Raw genomic sequence first — 13,241 nt, forward strand, 5'->3', positions numbered from 1 at the left:
TGTAGCTGGTTTTTGTGATCCTCTAATTAACAGCCAAAGTTCTGCTTTCAATTATTCCCAGCTTGTATTTTTGAAATAGCACAGGTTTATAATCTCATATTACTGAATGGCCAATCCAGTTCAATATCATGTCTTCAAGCTGGCAAGGGTCCTCTAAAATCTTGGTGACAAGATTCCTACCCGGTTTTGCCCTTCCTCCTATAATTGGTAATGACTAGCAGAGTTAAATACCTGCAATACTGTCTCTGGAGATACTACACTAGGGATGGCAGATTCTATTTCATTGGGGGCCACATCAGAGTTGTGTTTGATCTCAGAGGGCCGGGGTGGGGGCGTGGCCATGGTGGGTGTGACAGGAGACTTGTGTCAAGGGCGCTTGTGGTGGCCAAGTGTTAATGCAGGACTTTACTGAGATCCTCCCTCACTCTCATTATAATCTCCTTCCTTCCTTCCTTCCTTCCTTCCTTCCTTCCTTCCTTCCTTCCTCCCTCCCTCCCTCCCTCCCTCCCCTCCCTTCCTCCTTTCTCATTCTCCTTTCTTCTTCCTTCCCCTCTTTCCTTGGTTTTCCTTCCTTTTTTCCTTTCCTCTTTTCCTTTCTCCTTTCCTGTCCCTTCTTACAAGCTCAAATGCAAAAGGGGAAACATTTCTTCTTTATATTTTAGTTTCTTTTAATGGCCTTTTGCCAGCAAAAACAGCGCACAGCCCCCCCCCAACCCCATTTTAGCTAGCAGAGGCACTGCGGCCGGTCCTTTGCTGGTTCCAGGCTGGCCCCCTGGGCTAGATCTAAGCACCCCGTGGACCACATCCAGCCCCTGGACCTTGAGTTTGACACCTCTGTGCTAGACAGTCCAATAATTTAACATACAACTTCCTTTACTATAAAATTGAAGTCCCAGGAGGCTAGATTGGTATACAGCCATCTTGCTAGATCATATTCTATTCCTAAATGTTCACTTCTATTCTTTCTCTAATATATTTTACTCGAGTATAACCTCTGTAACCTTCATTGTGTATTGTTGTGTATTGGACAAAATAAATAAATAAAAATAAATAAATACATTATGCTATTTCTGTATGGATTGTTCACAACAGTCCAGTTGGGCAGTTAGGAAGAGTGAATAGCTTCTCCACCTGTTTTGGGAAAACTGGAGCAATTGTAAGCTGTTGGAAGACAGAATGGTGTGTACAATAACTAGATCTTCTGTTTTCTGAGCTAGCCTGCTGTCCTCAGGGGCTGTGAAAGATGTTGTCCCTGATGCTGAAATAAAATACCACTTCCAATCTACTGTTAAAAGGTGCACCATATTTGTTTCAGGCAGTAAAAATACCTTGGACCAGCGTTGGTGACCAACTAATTGCTTCATTACCTTGTCTGTCCACACATTGTCCTGCCAAATATATGTATACAGTATTTCATAATAGGGGCTTCAATTTACTCCTCACAGCTTTCTTCAGTATATATTTAGAATAGATCCCACAGCCCATGTGACAAAATGATATGTTCCACTGTTTCTAAAGCAAAATATGAGCCCATAGATATTGTCATATAATAGAAACATAGAAGACTGACAGCAGAAAAAGACCTCATGATCCATCTAGTCTGCCCTTATACTATTTTCTGTATTTTATCTTAGAATGGATATATGTTTATCCCAGGCATGTTTAAATTCAGTTACTGTGGATTTATCTACCACGTCTGCTGGAAGTTTGTTCCAAGCATCTACTACTCTTTCAGTAAAATAATATTTTCTCATGTTGCTTTTGATCTTTCCCCCAACTAACTTCAGATTGTGTCTCCTTGTTCTTGTGTTCACTTTCCTATTAAAAACACTTCCCTCCTGGACCTTATTTAGCCCTTTACCATATTTAAATGTTTCGATCATGTCCCCCCTTTTCCTTCTGTCCTCCAGACTATACAGATTGAGTTCATTAAGTCTTTCCTGATACGTTTTATGCTTAAGACCTTCCACCATTCTTGTAGCCCGTCTTTGGACTAATAAACAGATGCTAAAGAATCCAGAAAAGTGGGAGCCAGAGAATATCTACTCTACATGGGGACTGGTCTTAGAAAAGAATCCCAAAGATAAAATACCACCTAACAGCCTAACTCCTGTCATCTTTTGACACTCCAGTTGGAAAATGAACCTTTTTGCAACTGGATTGCCTAAACTTTTTCAATAACTGTCTAGAGCTGTGTCAAATATGTCACATGTACCTGTTTGTCCTCTTTTTCTGTTTTCTTAACAGTGCCCTTAATTCACCCTACCTATCTCTAATTAGAGCACTACAAATATGGAGCCACTCTATTTGTTCAAAACTGCAAAAATTGCTGAGCAATAACTCAGCCGTTCTTTTGCTTACCCTCTCCTCATTTAAACATCTTTGTTACTCATAAATGACACTGAATATGCTGTAGTGAAGTTGGGTCACATAATACACTATGTCAGAAATATACGGTTTCAGCATACACGCCAAGACTAGGTGGTGACAAGTTTCACTTGAGAGAGTATAATAAAAATTAAGCTCCGAAGTGTGTTATGTTTCTACAACCGCATTAAAAAAAAAATAAACCAAAGAAGGGATAAACATATTAATGTGGCAAAGGGAGAAAGTGGACTCCCTGCCAGCACACTTTTTGCAACTCTATATTAAAACCTTGAAGCACAAGTTGCAAACAAAATTGACTGAATTCATACAATACACTAATCCAAACCTGGAAAACTATGTTATGGTTTAACACGATATTGGCAATTTGGTAGCACTCCTAAATTATATTGTTTACCAAGCCATAAACAAACTAAAATATGTCTTACCATGATATGTAATTATTTTAGAGTTTTCAGAGATTCTGTCTGAAAATATTTCCTAGAGGTGAACCCAATCAGAAGTTAAACTTAGACCTACTGCATCCCCCGCCCTTCATTCAATCATATCCAATTCTCAGCAATATCCGATTCTCAGTTTTCTTGGCAAGATTTTTCAGCATCTGAACCTTACAGCCAATTCTTAAGTGCCGACAAGCTACTTGATTCTACACCTCTCTGAATGGTATATGTAAGGATGTAAGAGCTTGGTCAGAGTATATAGGCTGCTTGCAAGTCAGGAGTTGCTAGATATCCTTATAGGCTATTATAATGCTGCCAAAGTAACAATAAAAAGCCTGTAATTCTTTCAAACAACCTGAATAAAATAGTGTCATTCATTCATTTATTTGATTTGTATTACTCTGCCATTGCCATGGGTAGTCAGAAGTTGCACAGATTTTAGCGACCTTACGGACCAAAAAAGACCATAAAACTATATATGTTCTATAGTTCATGGGTTAATCCAAGCCAACTCTAGATAGCAGCATACCTGGAAAAAAATAACAAATCAGACTATCATTCATATAAACAATCCCAACCTTGCTTCATGTACACTGACTTTCTACATATGAACATATAGGAAATAGACATGAACATGTTGTTCTAAAGCATAGTTCTGAAATAAATACACATACAGATAGTCCTTCTCTTCTATGAGCAAGATTGGGTTTGCACTGGATTATCATTTGGCAGTCTCTACCCACAATTTATATAATTCACTCTCTCATTCATTAACTTTTATTGATTAGCCAACTGACCTTATCAAAATGAAAAACAATATCAATGTGCAAAAATATAATGCATGAAATGCAAATGTACAAAAGTTGAGTCACCTCGAGAAGGGCGCATAGAAATCTAATAAATAAATAATAAATTATCTAATAAAAATAAATAAAACAAAGCACATTATTTTATCCCAATTCATTGTATAAAATAAGTTTTCAGTCGATTGACCTTGAATATGAACTTGGCTATCCTATTGGCAACAAATGAGCTTGCATCTACAGAAAATAACAGAGTTTTGGCTTTTCAGTCAAATTCTCTACTTAGAGCATGAAAAAAGAACTTTATTTTGTCTGGATCTCCTGACCAACCCTATAGAGGACTTTACAGTTCATGCCTAGTCACTGGACTACCAATGAAGCTGCAACTTTGGTGCTTAAAATCTTTAATGCTTCACAACATTTTATCAGCAGCAACTCACACTTTGTCTACAAATGTCAATCCAAGACTATGGAAAGCTCCTGCAAAAGGTTCACTTCCCTGTTTGATTTCTTTCCTGCCAGTTATTTACTTATTTATTTATTTGTTAGATTTGTATGCCGGCCCTCTCCGCAGACTCCACAGATTCGGGGCGGCTAACACTTGCAGTGTTCCTCCTTTCCCATATATTATAAGGTTCCTCATGCAAACGTAACTACCATAAATAAAAAGGCTTCAGTCCCTTGTGTTGCCTCTTCACTAAGCTCCTTCACACCTTATTTCCCAGGCACCCTTTCCTACTGTATCAACAACGAAACACTTTTAAAATTATTTCTTAACAAAGGCCCTTTTGAGAGAGCTTTAGCTTGGCGTATTTCCTAGAGAAAAGAAAGGAGGAGACCAGCTATCAGGGTAATCCAGGTGCAGCCCAAACACTGCTAGTGATTATATTTCAGAAGCTGTAGAGTTACTGTAGAAACCTTGGCCAAACTTTCACAAATATAATACTTTGTAAGATGAGATTTAGCTATAATAATTTAATATTTCTGTCACTGATTCCACACTGTGTTCATGACTCTAGAGGGATGGAAGTACAGTGGTTTCCATATCTATTTTACAAGCCTGTAAAAGAAACTTCCATTTAAAAATAGCAGCACAGAATTCTTTACATCTTTAAATAAGTACGCAAAAAATGATTTTGACTGACGTGTCAACTAGATCGAGTGCATTTCCAGACAGGTTCTTTTATTGTACAATTGCCCTGCCTTGTTCATGAAAGGACACAGTGTATTTTCTAATCCTTTTATCTTTCCCCTTTTCCTTTTTTTCCCTTTTGGATCACAGATATTTGTTAAAGAAAGGGAAAAACAAAACCGCAAAAATGCTTTTATGTGGGTAGCCCTAGGATTCAAAACAGAAATCTTGTTCTGAATTACATGGTTATCTTACTAATATGAAGGGGCGAGTACAAGTGCACCAGAGTGCCTTCCGTCCCCTGTCCTATTGCTCTCCTATAACTACTATTCCTTTCTTCTATTCCTATATCTCTTCTTCTATTCTTTCATTGATATGTTCTATTACTATACCTTCTTTTCTATTCTTTCATAGATATATTTTACTATGAGTATCTCCTCTATAACCTTCATCATGTATTTTACTATGTGTATATAGATATATACCCAATAAAACCCTCATTGTATATTGGACAAAATAAATAAATAAATAAATAAAATAAGTGGTGGTTAAAGTTCTTGCCCTCATTGAAAAAATGGTAATTGCCCTAAATTGGGGGGGGGGGAATCTGTATTCCCAGACAATCCCTTTTTAAAAACAATCTCTATTTAAATGGTTGAGCAGTTTGAGACTCATACAAGGTTCTCTGCCTCTGTGTGCTTAACTCAGAGCTACAGTATCTTCTCTAGTTTGGTAACTTCTAGGCATGTTCAACTAACTCTGAACAACTCCAGCTAGCAAGCCGGAAAGTAATTTGAAGTTCAGCACAACTGGACTGGAACGTACCCACTTGGGAAGGCTGAGACAAACTTTCTAAGTATGTTGATACAAGATCATAAGATGTGCCTCATGTCACCAGAGAGGAATGTATTTGTGAAAAAAAATAGTAGTGATATACAGTAGTTTTATATGTTTAATAATTTCATCCAATTGTAACTATCATGTAACATTTATGAAACCAACCAGTAAACATACTATCAGAGAGAGAGAGAGAGAGAAACTTTTTCTTGTTACAGCCAAAAGCTAATATTTACATTAAGCTTTTGGTTTAACCTTTGTTCTCATCATATATTAACAGTATTACTGTCTTATTTTTATCTCTTTCTTCTACTCCTTTATTTGCTCACCATTTCAATGATAAATTCTATACATTTAAAAAAAAATTACCCCACGATGTTTTATAATATATAATTATATAGTAAGAATCTAACGCAGGCATATTTTGATTTGTTAAGCAGGAATAACTGATTTCAGACTGAAATTTTATCTGTACTGTACTTAGATTAGAAAGTGAGAAAATACCAGCATGGAGAGAGCAACCATAATCAATCGAGAAAAATGCAATGGAAAATATGAGAAAACAATTATATGAAATTTTGTTAGAATGTTTAGAATCCTATATATCCCAAACAATACTTATTCAATTCCTGACTGATTATCTTGATGAAACCAAAACAAAGCAATTATCGCAGATGTTAAAAAAGATCACGCAGAGAAAAAATAGATTGTGTAAATTAGCCTAGTAGGAGTCTATGATACATTTGGGAAACCATAATTAAAACATATAATCAATGTCAATATTAAAAGAATGAGGGAACAACTGAAAGGACTATCACAATAAAGAATTGGTGGTACCAAGTTTTTAACATAGTACAATTCTAACTGATGGTACTTCTAAATTACACCTGTATAACTTATCTTCCACTCCACTCCATCCCAATTTAAATCTGCACCAATCTAGCCACTCTGTCTGAGGAAATGAGCTATAAGTCACAGCTCATGTCCTTTGATAAAATGTGTTATTCAGAAATAATTCCACCAGATTCCTCCTGGCTTTTGCTACAATAGTTTAACATGATTCTTCATTTACAACAGTGGTGTGTAATCATGTGTTCCTAACAATTTCCATATAGTTAAGGACATCTCTCTTTGCAGCAACAATGTTAATTGTTCCACTACTATAGAAAGCAAGTAAGTGACGGTGAGGATAGGAAACGTTTTTCTTTATAACAAAAGATTAGAAAACCTGCTGTGCCTTCACAGAGCTTTCAACATATTAAGTTAAAGTTTATAGAAGTATCATAGAAGATAATGCAAATTCTTCTCATTTTAGCAGCAAGTGCAAGTGCTATTATTAAACATGACTCCAATTGAAAATAATTATCTAGATGCTATTGGTCAAACATGCCTACTTAAAAATATACTGTGGTGTATCTCCCAACAAAAGAAGAAACATAATCCTGGCTCAAAACCCTACAAGGAACTTAGCTCCTACAACAGTGATGGCAAACCTTTTTTTTCTCGGATGCCGAAAGAGAGTGCATGTACACTATCGCACATGCGTGAGTGCCCACACCCATAATTAAATGCCTGGAGAGAGGGAAAACAAATTCCCCTGGCCCCCAGAGGCCCTTTGGAGGCCGAAATTGGCCTGTTTCCCAAGTTCTGGTGGGCCCAGTAGGCTCATGTTTCACCCTCCCCATGCTCCAAAGGCTTCCCTGGAGTCGGGGGAGGGTAAAAAATGCCTTCCGCCATCTCCCCTAGAGGCTCTCTGGAAGCCAAAAAAACCCTCCAAGAGCCTCTGTGCAAGCCAAAAATCAGCTGGCCAGCACACATATGCATGTTGGAGCTGAACTAGGGCAATGGCTCGCATGCCAGCAGATATGGTTCCATGTGCCAATTATGGCACACGTACCATAGGTTCGCCATCACTGTCCTAGAGCAAGGTTGGCAAACCTTTTTCCCCTCAAGTTCTGAAAGTGCATGCAGGTATGCTATTGCATGCCCACACCCATAATTCAACCCCTCTGTGCCCCATCCCCCTGCATATGTGCATGTGACCCCCCCTCTGCATTGCCCCACCTCCATGCATATGCACACCCCCGGAGACTCTCTGAATGCCAAAAATGCCCTCCCACAGCCTCCACACAAGCTGAAAATCATCTGGCCGGTGCACACATGAACGCTGGAACTCAGCTAGGGCAATGGTTCATGTACTGGCAGATAATAATACTTGGGGCGGCTCACAGCAATAATAAAAACAATGTTATAGTGAAACAAATCTAATATTAAAAAAGAAAGCATATAAAACCCTATCATATTTTAAAAACCAAACAACACATACATACCAAACATAAAATATAAAGAGCCTGGGGGAAAGGTGTCTCAACTCCCCCATGCCTGGTGATAAAGGTGGGTCTTGAGTAGTTTGCGAAAGACAAGGAGGGTGGGAGCAGTTCTAATCTCTGGGGGGAGTTGATTCCAGAGGGTCGGGGCCACCACAGAGAAGGCTCTTTCCCTTAGGTCCCGCCAAACGACATTGTTTAGTCGATGGGACCCGGAGAAGGCCAACTCTGTGGGATCTTATTGGTCGCTGGGATTCGTGCGGTAGCAGGCAGTTCCAGAGGTACTCTGATCCAATGCCATGTAGGGCTTTAAAGGTCATAACCAACACTTTGAATTGTGACTGGAAACTGATCGGCAGCCAATGCAGGCCACGGAGTGTTGTAGAAACGTGGGCGAATCTGGGAAGCCCCACGATGGCTCTCGCAGCCGCGTTCTGCACAATCTGAAGTTTCCGAACACTTTTCAAAGCTAGCCCCATGTAGAGAGCATTGCAGTAATTGAACCTCGAGGTGATGAGGGCATGAGCAACTGTGAGCACTGACTCCCTGTCCAAATAGGGCCGCAACTGGTGCACCAGGTGAACCTGGGCAAACAGATATGGCTCTGTATGCCACCTGTGGCAAGCGTGCCAAAGATTTGCCATCACGGTCCTAGAGCTTCTCATTAATATTGACATAGAAGTGTATACATAGGTCAATAAATACAAAAATAATTAGAGAAGAACAAAAGGGGAAAATGTAAATAATATAATAAATACAAAAGTGATATAAAAACTGAATTTTTGTCTGTATGTGGATGCGTGTTCTTGTTTGTTTGTATTGTTTTGTAATTTTGAAAAATAAAATTAATAAACAAATTTAAAAATATTGACATATTAATTTCCTATCTTATACTTGGCATCTTAGTTTACAGCAGTGGCTCAGAGTTCATTTAACAGATTTGCTTTCAATTGTTCCAAAATTCAACACAAGCCTTCCCTTATTAAAAAGGAGCCAAATAATTTTGTCTGATCACAATGCTAGGGAATTCAGCCCTCAGCTGTTTGCTAACAAGGAGAAGGCAAACGCTCCATCTGATCATCTCAATCTGGTTCCAAAGTTTTAGACCACTGAGAAGAACTTTAGTCCTTGAGTTCCTCTCAGAAGAATTCCATCAGCCGAAAAAGAAAAAGAAAAAAAGAAGAAAGGACAGAGGTAGTATCCAGTTATCTCTCCCTCTGCAATTCCACCTTCTGCATCTGCCCTCTGGGTATCCCAATCATCTGCCACATTTTTTTCACAAAGTAAAAAGGAAAGCAATTAAACATTGATTTTTTTTCTGGCTCCTTAGCCATTCATTCTAATTGACATGGACATTTTAATCTATTAATTTTTCTGCGTGCAACACAGGGAACGGGGAAGCATATTTGGAAGTGTGTTGCTGCTCTAAAGCAGCTTTGCAGCAATTCAGTTGTGGCTCCAAACCTGCTTGTTCTCCCAAAGTCAGCTGTTTAGGGAAGGCGAGTCAACCGATTACTTGCTTTGCGCTATTTTATTTGAAACTGAAATAAAGCTGGTTTTCCTTTCTAACGCTACAGCTCTAAAGAGCTTCAGTGCCTGCTGTTTTTTCCATCGGGAATTCTGGCTTTGCCCTGGCTTCCAACTGCAGGGCAAGCATGATGTAACCTTTCCAATCCTTCACGGGGTCCAAGGAGATACAGCAAAGTTTTAACTCCATTAAGATTAAGAAGCTTCATGAAATGACTGAGGAGAAAATCTGCTCAGCGAAAGTAGGGCAGCCACAAGATTATTCCAAGAATTATTAATGTTTAAATGCAGTAGGAAACTCTGTGGGGGTCCAGCAGTGTTTTGTGCCTGAGGAAACCACCTGCTGATCCCAATAAGAGCATATGTGGAAAGGCTGAAGGCAGAACTTTAAAACAACTTCAATCTTTTTCACTTTTTAAGAAATTAAGTTGCAATGCACACACTTTAAACCTGGCTCAGATATACTGTAGATTGGCAGTTTATAGAAAGAGCACAATATAATTTGATAAGGCTAGAAAACATTCAATTACTCTGGACTCAAGTGTGCATTTTAAAATAAACTTGAATCCATACATATTCAGTATGCCAAGGATGGTGGCATTCCTTAATTCCTTAAGTATATCCTGGAGTACATTTTCAGTTCCGTTTATGATATGTTGAGAAAATAGTGAGTCATTCTAGATCAAATCTGATACTTCTTCTGAACTTTTATAATTCACTCAGAGACTCTGCCTTTAGATGCAGTTTTCCTATTTTATGGTTTTTCTCCTATATATTAAAAGCAGCACTTATCTATCTATCTGTCTGTCTGTCTGTCTGTCTGTCTGTCTGTATGTCTGTCTGTCTGTCTGTCTTTCTAAATGGATTTGTATGCCGCTCCTCTCCGAGGACTCGGGGCGGCTCACAGCATATACAAAAACATATAAATCCAATTAATACAGTGCTACATTAAAAACAACCATTAAATTCAATTAAAAGAAAGTAAAACCTATCAAACCAACCATTCAACTCTCATACTTAAAACATTCATTGATCAGGGGGAAGATATAAAAATCCCAAGCTTGGCGGCAAAGATGAGTTTTTAAGCTCTTTTGGAAGGCAAGGAGGGTGGGGGCAGTGCGAATCTCTGGGGGGAGCTGATTCCAGAGGGTCGGGGCTCCCACAGAAAAGGCTCTTCCCCTAGGTCCCGCCAGCTGACATTGTTGGTCGACGGGACCCTAAGGAGACCAACTCTGTGGGACCTCACCAGTCGCTGGGATTCATGCGGCAGAAGGCAGTCTCAGAGATAATCTGGTCCTATGCCATGAAGGGCTTTATAGGTCATAACCAACACTTTGACTTGTGTCCAGAAACGGACTGGTAGCCAATGCAGTCCGCAGAGTGATGGCGAGAAGTGGGCATTTCTTGGAAGGCCCAAGACTGCTTGCATGGCTGCATTTTGCACGAGTTGAAGTTTCCAAACACTCTTCAAAGATAGCCCCATGTAGAGAGCATTGCAGTAGTCGAACCTCGAGGTGATAAGGGCATGAGTGACTTGCTGCCAAAACATACATAGTTTGTAGGATTTATGCCAAAAGAAATCCAGGAGTGTCTCTTAGGGTTAAAACAAACAAACACTCCAAAATAAAGTAATGTTAGTCAGAAAGAAAACATCATTTCATTAATAAAAGTCATCAGTATACAAGGAATTTAATGGAGGAAACATGGACATCTGTTAGGCAAACCCCTGGCAATTTATTCCAATTCTACTGAATAAGAAAGACTAGGATGGTCATTTGTCACAGTAACAGAGTTGGAAGGGACCTTGGAGGTCATCTAGTCCAACCCCCTGCTTACGCAGGAGACTTGTAATAGGGATTTGAACCTTTCTGATTGACAATCTCGTGTCTTAGACACTAAGCACTAGTCAGACAGGCATAGCTTAATTTTGTATAATTTAATTGTGGTTCTGATTGCAACAGAAATTAGCCCTGCACAGTAATTTATTAGCATTTATTAGATTTTCCCAGCACTCCACTTGATTCCTTTTCCAATCTGATGGGGAATCATTGGTAAATCCTCTTTGTGTATAAATTTACCTATTTATTCACTTCATCAGGTCTATTTCAATATTATACACAAAGAAAATCAGTATTTTCTTATCGTTTTTTGATAAATCTCACGCTTCAGCCCTAACTTTTCTGGCTGGAATTGGTAAGTGAACCAACAAAACTAAACAGAAAAGTGCTTGTGATGTCACAGAAATAAAATATAATCCAATTTTCTAGAACATTCAAGTGTATGTATGTTTATACACAAACATAAGATTGAAAGCACTGCACTGAAGAATTATTGCTTAGACACATAATGCATTTTAAGCTAAGAAAAGGGAGGAACAACATTGTTGGGTGAGGCAACATTTCACATTGCACAAGTCTACATCCAAAATAAATATTTATTGTATTACTCCACCAAACACAGAATACATTATACAATTGTTGCTGAATGCTGCAGTACTTATAAAGTTACAAGACACAGGACTGCATCTTAGTTTTGAATAATCATTTTTTTATTTTACTATGTACACGAGTTTCCTTTTTCTTATTTTTTGTTCTGTCAGGTTGGAATTAAATAGTTCCTGTATTTATCCCTTGCTTGATTAAAAAAAAACAAATATAAATAATATACAATATTTTTAGGAGCATAAAATGTACCAGATTATAAGATGCACCTTACTTTTGGGGGAAGAAAATAGGGGGGGGGGGAATCTACCTACCAGATATTGATCTGTGTAGCGTCCTTATTCTGTTAAGCTTCAGCAAATTATTTTATTCCCTGGTTAGGGCTGAAAAAAACCTTTTCAGAAGGAGTGGGAATGAAAACAAGCCTTAGGGCAAGAAAAACATTCTTTGGAGTGTTCTGTCGAGCTCTCTGGTAGAATCCTCCCAAAAATGCACAGATACAATTTCAGACACACACACGTTTGAAAATTCAAAACAATGTTCTTTATAATGAAAATTCACTTAAACCAAGCCCTCTTTTGGGATAGCAAAGAGCACTTGTCTCCAAACAAACTGGTAATTTGTCCAAGTCCCTTATCAGTTCTGTGATACTTAGCTTGCAGCTGTGAGGCAATTCACAGTCCTTCTTCTTTCACAAAGTGACACACACTTTGCTCTGGTTTAGTTTCAGGGCGGGGAAAAATCAGCACACAAAAGGTCCAAGTCAGTAAAGCAGTCACGAAACACAACAATTAGATAATCCTCCACAATGGCCAAACCCACAGGCTGCTCTTTATAGCAGACTCACTAATTACCACAGCCCCACCCAACCACAGGTGGCCTCATTTTCTTTGATAATAATCTCTCAGTTGTTGTTGCCTATGCATCACTCTCCGCATGCATGGCTGTATCATTAACTCTTGTTCTGAATCCAAGGAGGAGCTAGATAATTGATCTCCTTCTGAGCTGTCTGCCACATTCTCCTCCTCCCTGTCACTCATGTCTTCTTGGTCAGAGGAGCCTTCATCAGCAGATTCCACCAGGGGGGGGCAGGAGCTGGGCCAGAGCGAACCACAACATGGAGGGAGTAGGAAGCCAGGAAGATCGCTAGCACTTAGTGAGGGCTGGGGGGAAAAGCTTCAAAAAAGCTACATTCGGAGTATAAGACACATCCAAATTTTCAGCCTCTTTTAAGGAGGAAAAAGGTTTGTTTTATACTTTGAAAAATATGGTAAATTTAAAATGTATAAAACAATTTTACCTATCGGATTTGTAATTAACACTAAATAGTTCTTGCAGCAGAAAGAAAA

General features: G+C 38.8%; 1 protein-coding gene across 3 annotated transcripts in view; it reads right to left on the reverse strand.

The window, feature by feature from the left end:
- PKP3 (plakophilin 3) overlaps nt 1-13,241 on the reverse strand; it is a 95,556-nt gene that overhangs the window by 24,921 nt on the left and 57,394 nt on the right. The gene's annotated exons all lie outside the window — the stretch shown is intronic.

This window comes from Erythrolamprus reginae, chromosome 1 (assembly GCF_031021105.1).
Source record: "Erythrolamprus reginae isolate rEryReg1 chromosome 1, rEryReg1.hap1, whole genome shotgun sequence".
NCBI classification, from domain to species: domain Eukaryota; kingdom Metazoa; phylum Chordata; class Lepidosauria; order Squamata; family Dipsadidae; genus Erythrolamprus; species Erythrolamprus reginae.